Source organism: Perna viridis, chromosome 10 (assembly GCF_037379345.1).
Source record: "Perna viridis isolate PV_CMFRI_1.1 ecotype Kerala chromosome 10, ASM3737934v1, whole genome shotgun sequence".
Taxonomy (NCBI): Eukaryota; Metazoa; Mollusca; class Bivalvia; order Mytilida; family Mytilidae; genus Perna; species Perna viridis.
Window position 1 is genome coordinate 11,375,343 of NC_142454.1, and position 5,838 is coordinate 11,381,180.

The 5,838-nt window shown below is 34.7% G+C and overlaps 1 pseudogene; it reads left to right on the top strand.

Annotated features, from left to right (window-relative positions):
• The first annotated feature begins 4,482 nt into the window (after positions 1 to 4,482).
• On the top strand, positions 4,483 to 5,180 carry LOC148604518 (uncharacterized; annotated as a pseudogene).
• The last annotated feature ends 658 nt before the right edge of the window (positions 5,181 to 5,838 follow it).

A 5,838-nucleotide genomic window follows, 5' to 3' on the forward strand; every position in this document is an offset into this window, starting at 1 on the left:
CAGAGGACGCTTACCCTACCGGTGCACCTGGTCCATGCTCCCAGTTTTTAGTGGAGTCCGAATTGTTCATTTACTTTTGTTACTTCGCAAATTTGACAGTTTTAACATCGTTGGGAATTTTTCAGACCCTTCTATAAGTTTACGTTATCTTCCCTGTATCAATTTGATCCGATGGAGCAGTGTAGTGAATAGAGTCGTCACATTCTGAGACGTTGTATAATATTGATTTGTTGTGACATGCATCATTAATTTGATCCTCTATCCTACATAATAACACCTAGATGAACTGTCCCGTACTACCATACATCGTGTACTAAGATACAGCCCTAGATTAATCCTACGAGGAGGAATCACCTGGCCAGCGAAAGCTATATTTTATAGCCTAGCTGGCCGAGTGGTCCAGGGCGCTGGACTTAGTGCAGGCGGAGTTGCCATAGATGTCACAACGGTACAAGTTCGAGTCCCGCGGAGGGAACGACCAAAAATTTGCTTCGCAAATTTGACAGTTCTAACAACGTTGGGGAATTTTTCAGACCCTTCTATATATATATATATCAATAGATTCGTTACATTCTGAGACGTTATATATATATATATATATATATATATATATATATATATATAGAGAGAGAGAGAGAGAGAGAGAGAGAGAGAGAGAGAGAGAGTGGTCTAGGGCGCTGGAGTGAGTGCAGGCTGTGTTGCCATAGATGTCACAGCGGTTGGGGAATTTTAGACCCTTCCACACACACACACACATATATACAAGAATGAAAAATTATGCTCTATTTTGATTTATAACTTTTTTTCTAATTCATTGTTTATTTACTCTTAGTGAAGCTATGTATGCATGCACTATAATTTTAAAATGATAGAGTAAACTTATATCACAATTACCAAAATTCATTTCAGATGTCTATACGTGTATTATTCCTGATATGTTATTATAGAAAAGAAGTTATTGGATTCATGCTAATGCTATGTAAATGGAAAGTTATTCTAATCAAGATCCTTAAAAAAACACATTCTTATGCTTTTACAAGTCATATTGTCTAGACACGGGTTGGATTGTTATTGGCTGTATTAGTCGGCGTAACAATTGTTTGGAGGAATGGATTTGTCTTGTAGCGTATGGGGTCAGCTTTTGTTTTTATATTTTGTGTTTCTGCCATCTTCCTATATTTCGTTACCCATTGTTTCAAAATTATTAAGATAATCAATTCCTATGCCTGGTTATTCACAAGAAGGTGTGACTAAGTTAGGCAGGTAGGCTTTAACATGCTTATTTACTTATATGAATGATGGGGATGTACAATGAACACCGACCCTTGATTTTAGCGTACTCTAAATACATGACAGTGTCTCCAGCCTAAGATTTTGAAACTTTACACTGTAAATCCGGCGTATAGGCTAAACGTTGGATTCTTGTGCTTGAATAAGTATTGATTACGCTCTAAAAACGAGCCGCATACAAAAGGGGGAGGGTTTACACACACAATGACATTTTCATCACTGGAATCATTTTTTTGATTCACGTTATGATTTTATGTCAAGTGTATTAAGTTATACCTCTCATTTGTAGGGTATTCAGATTCAGATTTGTCAATATGTCAAGGGTTTGCCATTCCGAATGTCTACCTCAAATGAGGGTAGCAATGCTTTGTTTTTTATAATCAAATTATCTGCATAGATTTTTACATTAGTTTATTTAGTGTTGTACCCTAAGTTGTCTATATTCTGTTTAGAAATGCTTTGTGTAATATTTCAGGTGGTCTTTTGCCTAAACAGTTATGTTCTGACAAACATTGGTAGGGGTAAGACTTTTGTGAAGTGGTCCAAAAAGGTAAAATTTCATATTTACAGCAAAATCAAACATTAGAAAAATCTGGTCGGAAAAAATTAAAATGTCCTTATAAGTCCTGGGCAAAAGGCATTATAATTTTATTGACATCACTCAGATTGTACTAATTACATCTAGATAAACACTTTGAATCAAATAATGTAATTTTATACAAACATAGCATAACTAATGAACTATAAAAGGAGTAACTCCTTTATATACAAAACTCTGTGCATAGATCATTTTCTCTCTACTGGTTAGGTGACGTCCTTTCGGCTATTTGTTCTCCATCAGTTCTTTACATATTTGGTCGTTCGGAAAATACATCTCACAAGCATCAAGATACTTTTCACAAGCATCTAGATCCTCATCACAACTATCTAGATACTTCTTAGAAGCATCGAGATAATACTCACAACTCTAGATATTTCTCATATAGCTATCTAGGTACTTCCCATGCATCTAGATGCTAGATACTTCGCACAAGCATCTGGATGCTTTCAACAAGTATCTACAGTTGCGATCACTTCTAACCTCTCCTCGATCCTGTCAGGATTCGCTGTCATAGAACAGTTCTATTCTGTCAGAAACTTTTCTGACCCACGACACACCTAGTCGGGGCCTGTCAGGACTTCGGACAAGCTCTGTCATAATTTGTAATGGGTCCTGACACCCTCCTGTTAGGAACTGTTCTAAGTAGAACATATACGTGGGTTAGAAGAGTTCCAGACAGATTCTGACAGTCATTGACTCGAGAATAGTTCTCTGACTGAATTGCATACAGTACTTGTACGTGATTACGAAAAGAGGCGTAGCACCCGAATCCCGAAGCCTTGCTATGTTTAAACGTGATTGTTTTTATTTTTTACCCGACTTTTATGTATGGCATGAAGTACCAACAAAATGTATTGCCTGTCGTACTTGTTATGCCCTGACTTTATAGAATTTGGACTGAATTATTTTTGGTTACAAGTCTAGACACCGGTATGATACAAATTACCTATATATATTGAAATATTGAAATTTTTAAACAGTTTATTCAGAAATTTTAAACCTTTCTGGACTTTTAAAGTGTTCACACTCACACAATTTGAAAGAATAGGACATTTTGAAGAATTTTGACCGAAATATATAAGTCACCCACATGGTAGTTATATAACAGAAAAATAGTATTTTAGTCAATAAGTTTAGGATTTCATGAAAATCAGAAGTGCTTGCACTCATACATTTTGCAAGAATATGATTTTTGTAAAGAATTTTGACTCAATTAAATGTGTCACAGCAAGCCACATGATAGTTATATTGAAAAAATTAGCATTTCAGTTATTATTATGAGTCACAGTCACCCACATGTTGAATTGAAAATATAAGCATTTTAGTCAATAGTTTTAGACTCAGCCAATGATGCAAAATAGCAACCCAGTAACACCAACCCCCGAATTCAAAACTGTCTCCAAGACCGTCTTTATCTGTAGAAGATCGTAGTGGAATCGTGGTAAAACAATGATTTTAGAGCTACATGTAAGCCGAGGCCAAGAAAATACAACCGCAAACCTAAAATGTAGGGGCTAAGTCGGATACTCTATACTTTTTGTACGCATATTGGAAATGGGGGACTTCTTAGGCACCGACCATTTTTTATCCTGAGGTTGGGGGGTTGGGTTAGGACTTGATGTCAGATAAGATTTTTTTCACGTATATGCAAAATCGTTAAGCAGTGGCTATTTGACCGGAACCGGTTGAATAGCGTGTCGCTTATGGCAGTTCAACCGCGGACTAAAAATCAAACAAGTAGTATAATTAAGATATATGTATACAGCAACAAAAATACATCGCTGGTAAAGTATTCTTGTGAAGTACACGTACAATTAATATTATTAATATATTTGTGAGGATTATCTATATATGTGTGAGAAATATTTAGATAGTTGTGAGAAACATTTAGATGATTTTGGAAAGAATCTAGATACATGTGAGAAGTATGTAGATGCTTTTGCGAAATATCTAAATACTTGCGAGAGGTATTTAAATACTTCCGATAAGTATCTAGATAGTTATAAGAAGCATCTAGATGCTTTTTGCGAAGTTCTAGATACTTGAAAGAAGTATTCATATGCTTATGATATGTATCTAGATAGTTGTGAGAAGCATCTAGATGCGTTTGCAAAGTATGTATATATATATAAAGAAGTGTGAGAAGCATTTGGATGTTTTTTGAAGTATCAAGATACTCGTGAGAATTTTTTGTGTAGCTAGATAATATTTAGAAGTGTCTAGATAGTAGTGCGAAGTACCTAGACAGTAGTGCGAGGTATCTAGACAGTAGTGCGAAGTATCTAGATAATTTATATGTATGTTCCTATAGCGGACCAATGGTCATCCAATGCTATATCAATATGTATGATCTTACAGGGGACCATGGGTAACCCAGCGTTATATCTATAAGTATGTTCCTGACTAGATAGTTGTGGGAAATTTTTTTTCTTTTTTCTTTTTTTTTTGTAATGGCAATATCCGTTCGTGACAAATTTGCGTCCTTTTGCGCCACAACTTATTTTTACCAGTGTTGAGTTTATGCCACTTACATTTTACAAACGTGAACTCATTTGTGGACGAATCAAGTCCTCGATTGTAAAAAATTGAAAATGCAGGAAAAGATAGATGCTTTTTCTATAGAAAATGATGACTTAAAAAAAAGATACAGGTGCTGCATGGTACTACTACTAATATCAGGAAAGACTTAAACGAAACAACTAGAATAGCTAAATAAGCAGATATTAGTAGCAACTATAACCAGCAATACTCGAGAAAAAATAACATTAAAGTTATGAACTTTCCCCGCAAGACAAACCAAAATCTAAGAAAAGATTTTATAGACACTTGCAAAAATGAACTGAAGGTTGAACTAGAGGATAAGGATGTTATAGCTATTCACAGGATCCCAACCAAAAAACCGGGACCATACCCAGTCATTGTGAAGCTCCTTAGCAGCGATGTTAAGAGAAAAGTTATGCGAGAAAGAAAAGAGCTGAAGGGAAATGTGAAATGTGTTGATGATGTTTCCCAGAGAAATATGAACTTGATTAAACGTTTAAATGACACTAATGAGTTTGACCAGGTGTTGTATTATAACTGTGGCATATATGGGAGGACTGAAGAAGATCTGAAATTGAAGTTTAATCTTTATGACGACATCCAGTTCAGACTACAGCAAGGGGAGTAACTGTGAAAGTGAAGAACTTATACCTCACAAACTGTTGAGACTCCTTACGTTCGTGAAAAAAAATTGTAGTATATGTTAAATTACTCTTTGTATAGTATTATGGAACACAAAATATAATTTCAACATTATTGTATGCCTAAATATAGTAAAACTGTCAAAGCTATATACAAAATTACGTTCCCACATTCCTATCAATACTGGATAAGACTTTTATTTATCAAATTGTGGTTAAAATCAATTTTCCTTCTACGACTTAACAATTCTTTCATCAAAGGTTAAAAGATTAGTTGTTAAAACTAAAGGGAGATAATCCTAACTTATTTATTTAACATCAGTTTGATTTTTATCAAAGCATCATTGTGTGGTTAACTTAAAGGGAGAGAAACCCAATTTATTTAATTGTTTAGCAATACTAAAGATAAACAGTACATGACTATCGAAACAAAGGGAGATAAAGCTACCTTATATTTTGAACAATTCATTTTGTTGTCCAATTAAAGGAAAGTGACCCCAATTTATTGTATCGCAATACAAATGAACAACACTAACAGGGAAGCTAAATTTAAGGGAGATAACCCAATTGTATTGTTTCGTAGTTTTTTGGTACTTTGTTTCCATTGGATTGCTGCTAGAGTTGGGAAGCCACAACACATGTCATAAACCTCTATTGTTGTGACTTCACAACCCTATCAATCCAATGTATTGTACTATTCAGAATTCACTGTTTTAAATTTTATTTTCAAACAGAAAGGTCATTAAAAATATTTTTGATACAAAA